This window comes from Gossypium arboreum, chromosome 2 (assembly GCF_025698485.1).
Source record: "Gossypium arboreum isolate Shixiya-1 chromosome 2, ASM2569848v2, whole genome shotgun sequence".
NCBI lineage: Eukaryota > Viridiplantae > Streptophyta > Magnoliopsida > Malvales > Malvaceae > Gossypium > Gossypium arboreum.
Window position 1 is genome coordinate 67225577 of NC_069071.1, and position 19985 is coordinate 67245561.

Here is a 19985-nt window from a genome sequence, read left to right on the forward strand (position 1 = left end):
TATTGTTGGCTAGTGTAAGACATGTCTGGGACATGCATCAGCCACATTATGAGAGCCAGTGTAAGACCATGTCTGGGACATGGCATTGCCATTAAGAAGAGAGCTAGTGTAAGACATGGCTGGGAAATGCATCGGCCTTGAGACGTAAGCCAGTGTAAGACATGTCTAGGACATACATCGGCTACGAGATGATAGTCAGTGTAAGACCATGTCTGGGACATGGCATCGACTTGAGATGTGAGCCAGTGTAAGACAATGTCTAGGACATGGCATCAACACCTTACCCACGGTTGGGGCTTAATGAATATCCGATAGTGTTCTAAATGGTTTAATGGTGAACGTTATATTCTTAAGCTAATGAGGAAAGTATAATATCGTGTTATGAGTGGTACAGGTTCCTAATTGGTATGCATGAGATATGAGCTCATTGAACAATATGTGACTATTATGGATGGTAATGAGTAAGTTATGCTTATGCCTACCTTGGTATCATGAGCATGTGGATCATTGATAACATGTTGTTGTTGTGTACTTACTTATATTCAATTTACTAAGCTTTTATGCTTACTCCCTTTCCTTTCCATTTCCTTACAGGGCCGCCTATTTAGCTCTGGGATCACTAGAAGTTAGAGATATCAATTACACTATCAATCGAAGTATTCAGTATAGTTGGATTTATATTTTTTATTATGGCATGTACAGGACCTATACTTTATTATTTTGTGACTTTGAGAATTTGCCAAATGTGTTGGCTTGGGTTGGAAACCCTTCATTTTGTATTAAGCCTTGACTGATGGCTAATATTCATTTTGAGTTTTATAAAAGATGCATTTTCATAGTTGAATGAATGTCTATTGTGACTGATCTGGTTGTAAGAATTGTGCTTGGTTTGGTATTGGTTGGTATTTGTATGGAACTAGGTATGTAAGGGTGGCAATGAGGCTTGGTAAATAGCCTTATATTGTCCACACGGGTAGACACATAGGCGTGTAGTCCGGTCATGTGTCCCTTGTACGTAAAAAAATTCAAGTCAGTATGCATGGTAAAAAACACATGGGCAGAGACATGGCCGTTTGTCTCAGCCGTGTGGAGGACATGGCCTAGTATACAAGCGTGTGCCATGGTCGTGTGTCATTTTGGGAATGCTGACGTCAGAAACAGAATACCCAGGTTTTTTCACATGGGCTAACACACGGGCATGTCCTGGTTGTGTGAGGGACATGGGCCATCAACACGGACGTGTGTCTGGCTGTGTGAAAACCCCTGTAGGTGTGAATTAGAAATTAATTTCACATGGGTAAAGGACACGGGCGTGTCCCTAGGTGGGTGGCCGTGTGAATCACACGGGCCATCAGCATGACCAGGTCAAGTTGGTCACACGGGCGTGTTACCCTTCCACACAGGCTCCTGCCCTATTTTAATGACAAAATTTTCATAGTTGGTTTAAGGACCCGGTTTTGTCCCGATTAGTTTCAAATGGTAGATTTGTGGCTCATAGGCCCATAATAAGAAGATTAAAATAGAAATTGAAAAAGATTTCAATTGGACCGAGTCTGGGTGACTCGAGATTGTTTGTGTACATGAGATTACGTTAGGTAATGCCTTGTACTTTGCCCCGACGTGGGTTACGGGTACGGGGTGTTACAACCCCAGGGAGAATAACTCGATCGTCCGAAACCTTTATTTGTCAACTCTTGCAACTGAGTTTTCAACTCTTTTAATTCGGTCGGTGCCATTCTGTACGGAGCTATCGATATCAGAGTTGTTCCCGGCACTAAGTTAATACCAAATTCAACTTCTCTGATTGGTGGCAAACTCGGTAACTCTTCAAGAAACACATTCGGATATTCACATACAACTAGTATTGATTCAATATTCTTTTCGATCACTTTAGTGTCAAACACATAAGCAAAGTAAGCTTCATACCCCTTTCTCACATATCTGAGCTAACATCGAAGAAATCACTATCGGAAAACCATTCAAATCATCTGACTCGGTCTGAATAATCTTATTATTCTAACATCTCAAATCAATTATCTTTCTTTTGCAATTTACTATAGCATCATGCAGTGTTAACCAATCCGTACCCAGAATTATATCAAATTCGTCGAATGGCAACAACGTCAGATCGACCGAAAAACAGAAATCTCGAATCATCAATGGGCAGTTCTTGCATATTTTATTAACTAGAACACACTTGCCTAAGGGGTTCGATACTCTAATCACAAATTCAGTAGACTCTACAGGAGAATTCTTACTGGATACTAAGTTCATACATATATACGAATGAGTAGATCCAAGATCAATTAATGCAACAACACTAGTATCATAGAGACTGAAAGTACCAGTAATAACATTTGGAGATGAAGCTTCTTCGCGAGCGTGAATAGCATAAGATCTGGCAGGTGCTTGGGCTTTAGATTTCACAGCAGTGTCTTTAATCATTCTCTAGCTACCACTCACATTACTCGTGTTTCTGGGTGGTCTACCTCTAGCTGCAATGTTATTCGGCCTCGTATTCTACACTGTTTCTTGCTCGGCCTACTCAGGACATTTACAGATGAAATGATCTAATGATCCACATTTGAAACAAGCCCGATCATTCAATCTAAAATTTTCGGGATGTCGCTTACCGCAATGTTTGCACTCAAGGTGATTTGGTCTAACATTTCCAATACTAGCTACTGAAGTAGCTTTTGAACTCACAGGTGGCCTCTCTCAGTCTCAATAACCTGTAGTAGCCTTTGAACGGCTGAAATCATCTCAGAGCTTCTTTGATGCCGACTAATATGACTTACTCGATGATCTTTTTCGAAAATCTCTAGCTTCAAATTCAGCTTTTCTTTTCTCTTTCCCGAGCTCTTCAGCTTTATATGCTCGCTCAACAAGTACCACAAACTCTTTGATTTTTAGAATCTTGACTAACAACCGAGTATCTTCATTCAAGCCATCTTCAAATCTCTTGCAAAATAATTGCTTCAGTCGAAACACACCCTCGAGTGTATCTGCTCAATCTCACAAATTTTCGCTCATATTCTGTCACAGTGATGTGACCCTGTTTCAACTCGAGGAATTATTTATGTTTCTTATCTATAAATCTCTGGCTAATGTATTTCTTCTAGAATTCAGTTTGAAAGAACAGCCAGGTAACCAATTCTTTTGGAACCATCAATACAAGTGTATTCCACCAGTGATACACGGTGTCTCGAAGCAAAGATACGGTACATTTAATACATTCATCAATGGTACAAGATATTTCATTGAACACCCAGATCGTATTATCAAGCCAAAACTCAACTCATTCAGCATCATCATCTATCGTAGCTCTAAACTCTTCGGCCCCATATTTTTTGATTTTATCAACTAGAGGCTTATTCAATCACATTGGATCAATAACTTGAGGTATTATAAGTATTTGAGGAGGATTAGGCGGGGGTGGAGGTTGTTGAGTAGCTAGATTTTTCCAGATGTACTGTGTGTACCATTCGTTCATCATCTGGAAGAAGGCTTGTTTAGCCTCTCCCTGGTGGCTACACGTAATTGGCCTAGAATCAGCCAGCGCTGCCCCTTGAGCGGGAGCGAGCACATTACTTTCCACATCATCAGCTATGGCTCGACCAGGATCCATGTACTATACAAAAACACATTTTAATTATCAAGAATCATCACACTATCACAGTTTATATATATGGCATGTATAGCTAGACTCACACGCGCTACGTTAGTTCTACAACCGACTAAACCATAGCTCTGATACGAATAAAATGTAACACCCCTAACCCGAATCCATCACCAGATTAGGGTTACGAAGCATTACCGATCGGTACACAGTTCAGAATAGTCATTCATTACAATTCAAGCACAAAGTAATATAATCTTCTTTACAAAATGTTTTTTTCGAACTCAATTAATAACCTTCCTCTTATTCCTACAAGTCAAATTCGTATTTTTGAATCACATAGTCAACCAAAATCAATCATGCTTTTCTATTCATTACACATATACGAATCATGCTGCAATATTCAACCTTATCAATATCATTTATTTAATCAAATTACGAACTAACTAATAATCATCAAAATCATAGTGCACGTGCTTCATAAATACAAAGTTCGAACCATGTGACCATCAATTACATAGCATTCAAATACTTAAATCATAATTGAACATAATTCTTACTAATAAGATTTTCGAGGACGAAAATCCTTAAAGGGGGGAGAGTTGTAACAGCCCATTTTTGGTAAAAATTGAAACAGTGGTTTCGGGACCACAAATCTGAGCTTGAAAATGAAATTATTTAAATTTCATAAAATGGTAGATATTGTGATAGAAATATGGCATGAAAATATTTATAGAAAATTTTTATCGTTTTTGTGTCTAATTGCAAAGAGGACTAAATTGAATAAAATGTCAAAGTCGAATTCTAGAAGCTATAAGGATCAAATAGCAATGGAATTCAAAATGAGAAGTTCTTATATTGCAATTAGAGCATTGATGAAAAACATATAAATATTTTAGTGAATCATCCATGGAAAAATAGAAAAAGGTAAAAGACTAAGTTGGAAAGTGGAAAAGTTAAATGATATTAATTAAATTAAATGAAAAAGATATCATTTTATCATCTTCTTCCCCAAAAATTCCATGGAAACCCTAGGAAAGAGAAAGAAAGCTTTCATGGCCAAATTAGGTAAGTTCTATGTCCTGTTTTTAATGATTTTCATATTTTTATGATCGGAAAAGCTTAATCTCTCTATTTGGGGAATTAAATTGAAAGGAAAACAAAGTTTAGAAAATTACCCATGGATGAATATGTTGTAAATTTAAAGTTTATGATAGAAAATAAAAGGTTATTGATAGAGAAATCACTTTTACAAAGTGATTTTTAGTGAAAACATGTGTAGGGATTAAATTGAAAAGTAGTGAAATTCTTGGAAAAATTCTGAAATTTTTGAAATGCATGTGCTGTAAAAGTTATATGGAAATTTTGATTAGGCTTGGAATGAGGAGTAAATTACATGAATTTCATTTTCCGAGCTTAGGGACGAAATTATCATTTATTCAAAGTTTGGGGGCAAAATGGTAATTTTTCCTAAAGTGTAAATTGGATAAAATTGAGTTGAATTGCATTAAATTGATGTTAAATTTACTCGTATAGATCAGAATAAATCGAATGTGGAGTTAGAACGAGGAAAGGAGAAAATGTTGGATAAATAGGCTTTATGTATATGAACATCGATCGAGTGATCAATGACTAAAATGTCATTGTTGAGCTTGAATTAAATGTGAAATGTAAATTAAATAAATGCGTAAAATTATGAGATTGGACATATATCCAACATTTTATTGATAAATGCTAAATCTCGTTTGAATAAATGAAAGTCGATGGATAAAGGTGATTACCAATATAAAATGAGATCTTGCATGTGTTGCAGAAAGGTTGTCCTGAAAGGGTAATCTTTTGATCTCCTTATGAGAAGGAAATGTACACCTTGTGTGTACCATGTGAAAAGGATAGCATTGGCTATCGAATGTGAAAAGGAAAGGTATACTTTGTGTATACCACATGAAAAGGCTATGTACACTTTGTGTGTACACTTGAAACGACAAACTTCGTGTACCATTTGAAAAGGAAAGGTATACTTTGTGTATACCATTTGAAAAGAAAATGTGCACAAAGTATACCATTTGAAAAGGAAATGTACACCTCGAGTGCACTACTGGAAAAGGAAATATCCATCGATGTTTTCAATGATTCAATGGGTAAAATCGTGACATGAAAAGAAAAGAGATTATTACATGTGTTCACTTGGAAAATATGAAATAATGTTACATGAAATAGAATATGTAAATATGAGATGTTTATGTGTGAGTATGAACGGTTTGACGAGTACATTCACCCATGAAAGTATATTGCTACACTTTGAGCGTATCACCCAAGTGATTATCAGTACTTCAATCGATTATTGAATAAAGTTCTAACAAGAAATATACTAGAAATTGAGATGAAAAGATATGAAATGTATCTGAAATCCATGAAAATAATTGACTTACATTTTATATGAATACATGAGGTGGAAAAACGTATGTGTATGAAAATCTGAATATGGATGAGCTTGTATATGTGTTTATTGTGGTTTACATGAATCATATGACTAACATGGGTGATGAGAATGTGTGATAGGGCTTGAGAACAAATGGTATAATTGTACCTTGCATGTTTAATTTGAGTAAGAGTGGTTGGTAAGTTGATTACCAAGTTATACAGATTTACTAAGCATTATATGCTTACTCAGTTTTATTTTTCCCTATTTATTAGTAAATCGAAAGCTCGTTGGATTGAAAGCTCTACGGAGATCACTCACAATATCCATCGTTCCAATTTGGTAGAAAAGTTATAACAATTGTGGTTATAATAGCATGTATAAGTTTTAGTGGCCAAATGATAAATTAATATTTTGGGTTGTAATTAAGTCATTACAGTGGTTAGCAATGCATATTTGAGATGGATATGATGTGAAATATTATAGAAACATGTTGATTTGAATATTGGTAACTGGTTGAATGGGTTGGTATATACTTGTAAGATTTCATGCAAGTAATTGATTTGGTTTGGCGTGAGAAATGAGGCTAGGAATGGCCTTATTTCATCCACTCAGGTATTACACACGGGCGTGTGTCTATGCTGTGTGTGACACACAGCAAGCCCACAGGCGTGTGAGATGATCGTGTGTCCCCTGCATCCTTAAATGTGAAGTCAGGATAGTACACGGGCAAAAGACATGGCCGTGTGTCTTGGTAGTGTGAAGGACACGGGTTTCAAGCATGGTCATGTGTCAAAATCATGTGAAAATGACTTTAAAATGGTGAAAAATCAGTTTACCACACGGCCTAGCCACATGGGTGTATGCCCAGGCTGTGTGCCCCTTTGATACTTAAGAAATTGCAAGTCAGAATTCCAAACGAGCTGGCCATACAGCCATGGGATCCCCACGGGCTGGCCACACGACAATGTCCCAAGCCACACGACCGTGTGCCCCTATCTTCATGGATAAATTTCCAAAGTTTCTAGTTTAGTCCTGAACCACTTCCAAAGCATGTATTGGGCCCTGTAGGCCCATATTAGGGACTTTATGGTGAAATTTGAAAAGTTTTGATTTGAATGTAACAACTCGATTTAGGGCCTATTCGAAACAGTGGTCTCGGGACCACAAGTCCGAAGATAGAAAAAATTGTTTTTATTATTTTTATGAGGTTATGGTACGATTATATTAGTGCATGAGAAATTTTGTGAGTTGATTTTGTGAGTTAATTTTAATGTTTTCAAGCCATGGGGAGACAAATTGGAGAGAAGGTCAAAAATTAGGTGAGGGTGAGGTCATCAATTTTAACTAGTTTTATATTAAACAAAACAAAGGCCATTTCTTCTTTATTTCTTCTTCTCTTTCACCGATTTTTACCAGCCATAGGAGGGTTTTGAAGCTTTAGAAATTTCAGCAACATTAAGCCTCTCAAGTAAGTGATATTGAAAGTTTCTATTAATAATTTCTACATTTTTGGACTCCTTAAAGCATAGGATTTCTAATGAGAGGTCTATTTTGCAACATGGTGGAAGTTTAAGGTTTTACCATGAAAATATTTATAATTTTTTCTAAGTTTTTATGGAGGAATATGAGTCTTAGTTGTGTTTTGAACAACTTTTATGAAGGGTGTTAGCATAAAAACACTTAAAGGGACTAGTTTGCATAAGTTGCAAATTAAGTAATAAGTGTGTGATATAGTGAGAATTTGGGATTTCTCTAGTAGTAAAAAGAGTTTAGCTAGGCTTTAATTACGAAGAAATTTTATAAAAATCGATTTTCGGGCATAGGGGTAAAATGATCATTTTGCCAAGACCTAAAGGAAAAATGGTCATTTTACCAAAGTTGTGAATTTATGAATGCTTAAATGTGTTAAGTGACTAAATGGATGTATATTGTTAATATAGATCAAGATTTGCCAAAACCAAGCCTAGACCAAGGCAAAGCCAAGCAATCCGATTAAGCCGTCTAGTCAAGCACTTTTTGTAATCTGAGGTAAGTTGTATGTAAATGATACAACTACACTATTAATACTTGTATTCATATTGTCATTGAATTGATAATGTATGAGTTGTTAAGTTATAAATTGAGAATGCATTTTAATATTTGAGATAGTAGAAATATCACGTTGAAACCTTAGGATATGAACTGGATATTCATGCCAAGACATTGGGTGATTTGTGCACTAGTGTAAGACATGTCTGGGACATTCTTCGGCCACATTATGAGAGCCAGTGTAAGACCATGTCTGGGACACGACATCGGCACAGAAATGAGTGCCAGAGTAAGACGTGTCTAGAACATGCATCGGCCTCGACAGAGATAGCCAGTGTAAGACGTGTCTGGGACATGCATCGGCTAAGAGTTGTGCTAGTGTAAGACATGTCTGGGACATGCATCAGCACGCATATATGAGAGCTAGTGTAAGACCATGTCTGGGACATGGCATCGGCAATTCATCCCATGTTGAATGTTCATAGAACATCCAGTAGTATTCGAAACGGTTTAATGGTGAAAGTTATAGTTAAATTTTGATAAAGAAAGGATGATCATGTTGTGAATGTTACAGGTACCTATATGATAAGCATGACTAACGAGCTTAATTTAGAAAATGGGACTCGAGTAGATGATAATGAGTAAGTTAAGTTACGTTTACCTTTGAGTTATAAGCATGATGGCAAAGGGTGAGATTGTTGTTGTATATTTATTTATATGCAACTTACTAAGCTTTATGCTTACTCTTTTTCCTTTCCCTCTTCTTTCTATATCACCAAGCTAGCTTAAGGATCCCATAAAATCAGAGATATCGATTACACTATCAGCCGCAGTACTCGGTATAGTTTGATTTATATTTTTGAAGGTGGCATGTATAGGGCTAGACTAGGATGTTGTATTAATAGAATTATTCATGTATTTTTGGCTTAAGTCAAAGGCCCTTCACTTTGTATCAAGCCTGGAATAATGGCTATTATTCATTTTGATGAATGCATATAATGTTCTTTCCATGGATGAATTGGTGTCCATTGTGATGAAATTTGTATATTGACATGATTTTGTGTAGGTTGTGCAAAATGGGTGACAAAATGGCTTGGGAAATAGCCTAGTTTGTCAACACGGGTAAGACACACGGGCGTGTGTCTACGCCGTGTGTGACACACGGCTCACGCCATGGGTGTGTGTTATGGTCGTGCATCCCCTGCACTTAAAACTTTAAAGTCATTTTAGTGCAGGCCACACGGGCGTGTGCCCAGGCCGTGTCATAAGGTCAGTATGCATGCTAATAGTACACGGACAAGAGACAAGGCCATGTGTCTTGACCATGGGAAGAACACGATTATAGGATACGGGTGTGTTCTTGGGCTGTGTGATTTTGACATAATGCCCAGGTCTTCAAACACGGGTTCGGGACATGGGCGTGTCCCTAACACACGGTCGTGTGTTCTATACCCACATGGGCGTGTGGAGCCTTGATGCATGAAATTTTCTAAGTTTTTCATGAGTTCTAGGTTGGGTTCTGAACCACCCCAGGTGTATGTTTTGGGCCTCGTAAGCCCGTATATGAGACAGACTGCTTGTGAAAAGAGAAGCCTTTAAATCGTTTGAGATTTCGCGGCCCAATTTTATACAGTTGGTTGAGTTTAAGTCAGGTAGCACCAGGAACCCTATCCTAGCATCGGATACAGGCGAGGGGTGTTACATGGAATGCAAATTTATGACTCGGTTTTGCACAATTACTAGTGTATAAGTTTGATAATGCCTCGTAATCCTATTCCGGTGATACCGAGCTTACATTAAGACATCCTTTAGTACAATTTCATGCCTTTAAATAAATACTAAACATACCATTTTGCATATCTATACATATTCGCATATTAAACCATATCAATCCATATCACATGGCATATTATTCATTAGCATATAAGACAATAACTAACATTACAACATGGCCAAATATACTTTTAATACTACTAATTTATGCGCAATTCACCAGTATAACAATAGCTATTTCTAAACCCAATTACCGAACCAAACATACCCAATTCATATACTAAGCATTATGCCAAAATTACATATATACAATCAATTCATTTCTCATTCATCCAGCTAGCAAATTAGCCTCAAAATTCATACCAATTCCACCATTCAATATTAAGCTAATTATACTGTTTCATAACCTAATACAAACATCAACATTTCACATTATAACTATATATATACATACCATATACCAAAATCTCATACTTATCAAAATGAGTCAAATACCAAAGCTGAATATACAACCACATATATAACACATTTCATAATCATGCATTAAACCAACATTTTTACCTGTCATGTCATAGGCATATGTATTTATTTTGCCTATCATTAGCCAAATATAATTATACATCATAATTTATTTCACAAAATGACCAAAGCAATTTTCATCATTCACAAACTAATTTACAAGGCGATTTATACATCAAAACATAGGTCATTAATAAGCCATATCAAATAGCCAAATTCACATGGTATAGCACAGTCATTACATAACAAATATGAACACATACCAACATTAACATCTAACTGAATAATTAACCACAAATGCAAACTATGGCATCAAACAAACTTCCCAAAATGAGATAATTAACAAGATTGACTATTCACAAGCATTAACATCATTATCAATCCATTTTCGCATGGCTATGTATACACAATTCAAAACTAAGCATATTGAAACTAGCTTATACATGCCATATACCATAATTATAAACTTCAAAAGTACTGAATAACGCTCGATAGTGTGACGACGGTCCTTGATGATCCCCAAGCTCGAGCTAACTATAGTATATCTATAAAACAATGAAAGAAAACACTAGGTAAGCTTCAAAAGCTTAGTAAGCAATAAGAAAATAAATCATCTCAAGAACATTAATAAATCAATTCAAATAGGCCACATTTAACAAATCATATACACATATACAATCACTTCTCTCATATAATGTATATTACCATATTAAGTAACTTCACTTACCTTATTTCTCAATGAACATATAAACTTCATTTGTACCTAAATTGTTTAACTCCAATTCACATTCGATCTCATTTTGACATCACCTATTGAACCATTCAGAATCGTTAAGGATACTCAGAAACACATATATCACATACAACGCCATATCCCATATATGGTTCTACATGTTATCACATATCGATCCAGACAGGGTCTTCCACAAAATCTCATATCGACGCCAATGTCCCAGACATGGTCTTACACGAAAACACACCTCGGAAGTCCTAATGTCATGACATTAGTATCCTATACTATTCCTAAGGTTCATACGAGACTTTCAACTTAGTAACTCAATCAATTTATACTTGAAACAAGTCCTCCAATGCTTAATTCAATTCAGCAACATATATAAATAAACAGTTCAATTCGGCAATATATACATTTAAATTAAAAAAAAACATTTATTTGCACATGAACTTACCTCGTACGGAAATGAACGGATCGGAACAACTATTTAACAACTTTTGACTTCCCCAGATCCAAATTAGATTTCTTTCTTTCTTGATCTAAATAAATTCAAAATTTAACTTATTTAATCACATATTCATTCAATTTCACCCAAAAAACCATATAAATGGGCATTTTTCACGTTAGCCCCTAATATTTCACATTTTCTCAATTTAGTCTCTATTTCAAAAGAACACAAAATACATAAAATTTGAATAGACTCATAGTTGGCCGAATCTTCCCTAGGTCCCTAGCAACCCATTAATTCCATTTATTTCACCTTTTAACCCCTTAATTTACAAATTTCTCAATTTAATCCTTAATAAGCATTTTTATCATAAATCATTTAATAAACTATGAAAATCTAACAACAATTATTTATTTTTCATCATCGAACAACAAAAAGCTTGAATGTTCATCAATGGCATTTCACGAATTCATCATCAATTTCAGAAATTAAAGCATGGGTTAGCTAATATACGAAGCAACGATCTCAAAAAGCGTAAAAATTATCAAAAACCAAGCAATTAAACATACCTAAATCAAGCTCCTTAGGTGCTGAACATAAAAGCTTCAACAATGGCCTCTTTCTTTCTCACATTCGGCCATAAAGATGAACATGCATGATTTTCTTATGTTTTGTTTTATTTTATTAACATTAATTCACAAGTTACTATGTTAACCTTTATTAATACATTTAAAATCCACTAACATATGTCCATCCATGTCCATTTACTAAAATTATGGTCTAATTACATAATAAGGGCTTTACATTTAATAAGCCATGGCAATTTAATACATTTAACAATTAATAAACAGTTTTTACATTTTACGCGATTAGGTCCTTTTTTCAAATTAAACACTCAATCGATAAAATTAATGCATGAAAATTTAATACAATCAAATTCACATACTGTAAATACCAAAAATAATATTAAAATATTTTTATGACCTACGATTTGTGGTTCTGAAACCACTATTTCTATTTAGCTAAAACCGAGCTGTTACCCAAAATCCACACTCGGTTTGCTAACAATTATTGGAACTTACATATGAAAATCGAAATTCCAAGGCAAGACCACAAATTCACAGCTTCCACAACCCAGATCTGACTAGATCTAGCTGACATCTATACCTATCAACAAGAACAATTATTTAACGACAACCCTCTAAAAGAAATAACTGATCGAATCTAGTTAGATTGGAGAAACATAAACTCAAAAGCTCAGACTCGAGATTTCAAGGATTACTTACTCTATTAGCGTACAATGGATCCACAATCAACTATTCGATACTAATATTGATTTTGATAGTTTGGACCTATACCTTCAAACATCCCCAAACACAAAAATAAAGAGTGAATTTCAACCATAATTTGAACACTACTGGCCAGCCAATACGAAAATTAAAAGAGAATCTAAAAAGGAAAAACTAGATTTGTTTAAACCACACTTACGCTATTCGTTTCAGACTCGCAACGATTGGAATGCTGAGATTAGGCCTTACTGGGAAAAGGAAGGAGAAAAGATGGAGGGACATGGATAAATCAGTGGGGACGACTCAAGAATAGAAAGGAAAAGAAAAATGAAGAGAGGAGATTGGTGAGAGGGGAAGCAATAGGGTGCAAAATTGCTAAAGAAAAAAACACTGGAAACAACATTTAAAGTTATGTTTTATACTAGGGTTTCAAAGCAAAGGCGACACTCTAGGATTTTTAGACAAAAATTCAATAAAAAAAATTATACGAGTGAGGGGAATCAAACTCAGGTCTCAAGGATAGCTTCACTAGGACTTAACCATTCGGCCAATTACTCATTCATGACATAATTCTACAAACTTGAAATAAAAAATTTGAGATGTTACAATAATATAGTTTTTTTTTTACAACAAAACACTTGGAAAGTATTCTGAGTTTCTAGTGTCGATAATGCGAGCTCTCGGCCTATAATCAATTGAATCCCTAATTATCAACTAAGTCATTCATTACCCTCAACTGAGTTGTTTACCACCCTTAGCTATGAATACCTTTTCGGTCTCATCTTCACTAAGGATTACCACCTAAGTCACCTCCTTAGTCTCTTCGTAGGTATACGGATACCCTCTTGGTCTCATCTCTTGGCTCAAGTTATAGTCGACAAACTACCCACTCTTGGTCTCACTTGTCTTGATATTCTATTAGGGGGTCACTTTGTAATATATTAAGTACTCTTGAATAAACTCTAAATTTTATGTAAATAATTACTTAATTAATAAATCAGATCTATAATCGAAACATACAAGATATAAAATATGCACAACCTATTCTAATATTTATATGAACATCAATTGATTAGGCTAATGAAAATATAAATAAAAGAACAAAGAAAATGGGAGAAAGCTTTTGAATAAATATAAACTTGACTCTGAAGCAATCTCCGCTCGCAGTCGTCTTTACATCGAAACAAGAAAAATCCTGACTAAGCAAACATAAAAATAAAACTAAATAAAAACGAAATAAATTGTCTAAGTCACGGTCTAATTTCTAACTTTCAACAAACACCTAATGAGATTATAAGAGTATATATAGGAAAAACCTAGGGAACCATTAAGGTAATTTATTCCTAAAATATCCCTGGTTTAATAAACAAATTGTAGCTTTAAAATTATGCTCACACAACAATTAATGTCATCACTTTGTCATGCTTACATCATGATGTCACTACGTCAAGTCCTCATCATCGCGATGTTAATCTTGTTTTCAACCCTTGATGCTTCAAAGTTCAATGTCGTGACCCGGCCATCGTTCCCTGCTTACTTAATGTAATACCCCTTACCCGTCTCCGACGCTGGAATAGGGTATAAGGCATTACCAGACTTAATCATTCACAAACATGCAAAAATCGGGCTACAAAATTTCTTTTAATTCAAAACTTTTCATATGCATGCAAAATGTCCCATACACAGGCCTACGAAGCCTTAAACATGCATTGAAAGTAGTTAGGGACTAAACCAAGAACCTTAGCAAGTTTTGGGAAACTTAGAAAATTTCCTTCCACGAAACAGGGTCACACGCCCGTGTGGACATAGGGACATGCTCGTGTGCCTCTGACATGCCCATGTCCTCAGGCTGTGTAACTCTCTGTTTATGACGTCAGCATGCAAATTGAACCACATGGCGAGGCTACAAGCCCGTGTCTCCAGGCTGTGTCCCTCATACAGTTGAGACACACTGCCCGTGTAGTCAATACTTAGGCTATTTTCCAAGCCTTCATGTTACCCATAAACCCTTACAAACTTATACATATTAAAACCACAAATCATGGCATCATTTTAGTGATTAAACAACCTTTATTAAGACATATTCATAACATTAACACGTCTTCGTATAAGCAATGCATCTACTCATGCAATACCAAGTCTAGATTCCTTAATTCACATTCATAAGGCTTGTCATTTTGATGATCACTTTTACCATTATACTAGGGTTACCAACTTATCCATCAACCACTCATGTTCAACCATTATCATGTTGTTTTTATAATGTGCAATTATTACATGGCTATGACCACCTCAATTGGTCATAGAGCATACATCCAACACACATGTCATATTACCAACCAAGCATGGAAAACAAGCATAATCATATCATAAACATTAGACATGTCATGAATAGCTAGGTTTACAAGCCATAATCAATATAAGCCACATCTCACGGCCATATACATATAACTCAATATAAGCCAATACATTTGGCCAAAGCATAATAACACATGTCAATAAACTAGATCCCTATACATGCCACTCACTTGAAATTTCTACTATATGCTTCATTATTCCAAAGGTAGTGACTTAATAGTGTGATGCTGCCTCCGACGATCTCCAACCCCGAGCTAACCTAACAAGCTAAAAGAAATGGAAAGGAGGGAGTAAGCTTCACTCTTAGTAAGTCCATATAAAAATAATAAGCAATTTATCAATATGGTTCCACCAATTCTTACAACATGATCTCAAGGTAATACTATCATAATTGTCTTTTTACCTATGTTCAGGTCAAGCTATTTTCTTGAGTCACAGTCACTAAATTATTTATATCTAGAGTTACAGAACTCCAAATTAAGATATGTTAATTTTCCCAGAAAGTAGACTCACATATATTATTTCCATAAAATTTTCAGAATTTTTGGTTTATCCAATTAGTACAGTTTATTCTTCAAAGTCACCACTATTCTGTTGTTTGACAGCTTCAACCTTTCTTTACTAAAAATTAATTATCTCCTTACACAAGATTCAAATGATGTTCCCATTTGTTTCTTTTGAAAATTGACTCATTGAGGATTCAAATCATATAATTTTTAACCCATAATTATTTTTTTTACCATTTTTAATGATTTTACCAAATCAAGATAGGGGATTTCGAAATCATTCTGACTCTGTCTCACAACAATTTAAATATTTCATAATATGAAACTCTTTTGCTTACATTGTTTCTTCTATGTGAAACTAAACTCATTAAGCTTTAATTTCATATTTTATTCAGCCTCTAACTCAATTTCGAAAATGTTTTTTGGATTTTCAAAGTCAGACTACGGTTCCTATCCAAAATTGTTTTAGTGTAAATTAATGATACTAAGTTTATCACACCATATTAATTCATTTTCACCACATTGGGAAAGATACATATTTATACATCATAAGTATAGACCTATAATCACAAGGTTATCACAAATCATTCTCATAGGCATGAATTACCTATTTACATCTTCACCAAATGTGCATCATAAACTGAAATCATTTCTCATGAGCTTGACATACATACCTTTGTTACTCAACATGCTCATATTCATTCCTTGCTAATCATACAACATGAATTGAATTCACACCTCATCAATTTCATGTAAGTACCTGTACCACTCACAACATAGCCATAAGCTCTATCATTTCTACTTAAACCTTAAATTTCCTTTTGAACCATTTGGAATACCTCAAGATAATCGTTAAGCCTCAAACATAGGGTACGATGCCGATGCCATGTTCCAAACATGGTCTTACACTGGCTCACACATCTAAGTCGATTCCATGTCCCAGAAAGCTCTTACACTGACTCTCATCTATCAGTGTCGATGCCATGTCTCAGATAGGTCTTACACTAGCTTGCATATCTTGAGGCCGATGCATGTCCCAGACATGTCTTACACTAGCTCTCCTCTTAATACCGATGCCATGCCCTAGACATGGTCTTACACTACCTCTCATAATATGGTCGATGCATGTTCTAGACATGTCTTACACTAGCACACATCCATATCACCCAAATGTCATGGCAAGGATATCTGATCTATTCCTAAGGTTCAACCAGGAGTTTTTACCGCATTAAATCTCACCATATATTACTCATAGATACATTCAAGCATTATATACATAATCAAATATTCAATGTATAAATACAACTAAGTTGCATTATTTACATACAAATTACTCGTTTTTATGGGATATCATATTCCATCAAATTTCTAATGCATCCTATCATCACATGAATATTTTTAACGTTTGGCATCACTTTCATCATACTCAATATCATCAACATATAATTCAATATAACCAAAGCAAGATAGATTTCAAGTATATTAACAATAACATGCATATTTAGTCACATTGACTTACCTCGAATGCAATTTCGGCTAATTACTCCATTTTAGTCCATAACCTCGTACTTTTCGATTTAAGTTCAAACCTAAATTTTCTTAATCTAACATGATGAAATTCACTCATTCACTCATTACATTAATTAAAACATTCTGTAATTCACAATTTGGCAAAATAACCATTTTGCCCTTAGACTTTACAAAAATTACTATTTTGCCCTTGGGCTCGTAAATCGATTTTTATCAAATTTCCTCCTTTACCAAGCCTAGCCGAATTCTTTTTATAACTATAGAAACTCAAATTTTCAATTATTTCACACATTTATAACTTATTTTACAACTTTACGAAATAGCCCTTTTTAGGTGTTTTCATGCAAAGCCCTTTTTAGGTGTTTTCATGCAAACTTCTTTCAGAAAAGTTGTCTATTACACAACCAAGATTCATTTTCTTCCATAAAATTTCAGCTAAAAACATAAATGCTCTCATGTAAAAACTCTATACTTTCATCCATTTTACAAAATAGTCCCCTTATTAGCTACATTATGCTACAAGGGCCTGAAAAGTACAAAAATTATCAAGAAAGGCCATCAAAATCACTTACTTGCAAGGGTGAAGAGTGGCTGATATTTTTAAGCTTTCAAAACCCCTCTTTGCTGGTATTTTCAATGGGGAAGAAGAAAGATGAAAAGATGATACATTTTGTTTTCTTTTCTTTTATTTCTAATCAAAATTAAGTTAGCAACTTCACCTAATTTTGACTGTCCTACTTTCTTTCTCTCTATGGCCGGCCAAGCCTTTCTTAAAGGTCTATTTTCTATTTAAAGACTCCAAATTTTGGTTCTCTAGCTATTTAACATATTTAGCTAGCAAAACAAAACTTTTGCCCTTTATGCGATTTAGTCCTTTTTTGCAATTAAGCATGAAATCGCTAAAATTATTTCACCAAAATTTTCATGCACTCATATAATCATGCTATAACACATAAAATTATATTAAAAATAATTTCTCTGGCCTGAGAATAGTGGTTCTGAAACCACTATTCTGACTAAGCCCAAAATCGGGCTGTTACACTTAAGCCCAAATTATTGCCCTACACATTCAAATAATCCATTAGTCATATTTGAGGCCCGATTTGACCTAACGGGTCGTCAAAAGACTAAAAACAGTGTAAAAATGATTATTTTACTAAAATTAAACATAAACTACTTGTAAGAGCCTACCCTGCGAAGTCTCTATTGATGGTTTTTGTTTATTATACTAAGTGTAGTTCTGAGTAAGTAAAGTATTAGTTGTGGCTAAGTATAGGATTATGTGTATGTGCTGATTGGCGAAGTCTATGTTTTGGCAAAGTCTATGTTTTGATGGATTCTTTTGTTGAGTATATGCCACCCCAAATGTTTTGTCTTCATGCTTAAGTATATAAGGATATTAGTGTCTTCATTGATAAAATTTTACATTTTCTTTGTATTCATCTTCTTCTTGATTTTCTCTGCACTCTCTTTGAAAAGATTAAGTCCAGAAACCTTACTGGAGTTGGGTTCACTCTATTCAAACAACTCTCATGTTGTTTTAGCTCTCTGATAAATATTGATGAACTGTAGGTTATTTTCATGGTTATATGCGTACTGTTAGTTTTACATGCATAAGAGTTAGATTTACATGTAAGGAAGGAAACTTCCTATTCTAGGTCATGTGTTAGTGTTTCTTGTATGCATGTTTGGATTCAATGGAGTAATGATCTGATAAGGTTAATTATCCATATATTAGCTCAAGATGCTATTAAAGGACCGAGTGATAAAGGCAAAGGTCTTACTTTATGGACTTTGTTGTATTCTGGTGAGTTCCTTCTTACTTCCACGTGTGTAATATTCTTGTGTTATATTTTGTGTAAGGTAAGTACTTATGCTCTACAAAAGTGAATGTGTGCATGCAAAAAATAGTTATTTTGAGTTGTCAGTCTGGGTCTGTGATGTCTGTGTTAAAGTGTAAGAACCATTCTTCATGCTTAAACCACTACTTTTTGTTTTTGACAAGAACGATATGGTTTGAACCATGGAAATGATGTTAAAAAAGTTTATTCATGGCATTTCCTTTGATGGAATGTACATTGAACTAGTAGATCACAATACATGAAAATGGTTGTGTAGCCTCTGGTAGGGCAAATGTATGTTGCAAACCAGATTGGCAAATCATGACAAAGGAAACAAACCAAAGGAATAAGAATGGATTGAATGATATGAATCTAATTATGGATCTGGGTATGTGGCTAACATGAAGAAGTTTTGTTTAAATGGTCATCTGGGCATATTATATACGCTAAATGAATAGTGAACTGGCGTATTGTTTGTTTGTGAATGGTACTCACCATCTGGTGAATTGTGTGATTGTGTTTGAACCTTGAAAGGATTCGCCCGAATAAATAATAACTATTGTTATGTTTTCTTCTGGAACTCACTAAGTTCTTTTGAACTTACCCTGTTTCCCTTTTCCTTCTCATGCCTACTATTGAAGGAAGAAATTCTATTAGACTACGCCAGAAGGCATCTATTGTTGTGAGATGTCTGTTGTTTTGTATTGTGCATGATGACAAGGGTGATGTCTGATTGTATTTTGGAAAGAAATTGTAACTACGACTCATGTTGAAGAATTATGTCTCAAAGAAGTTTCATTAAAATTTATGGAATGATTTAAAAGTAATTTTATTCTAGGCTGGTAAAATATATTATTGAAATTCTATACACCATTTGGTTATACTTTATTTTCCATATTTTATTAAAGGTTTGTTT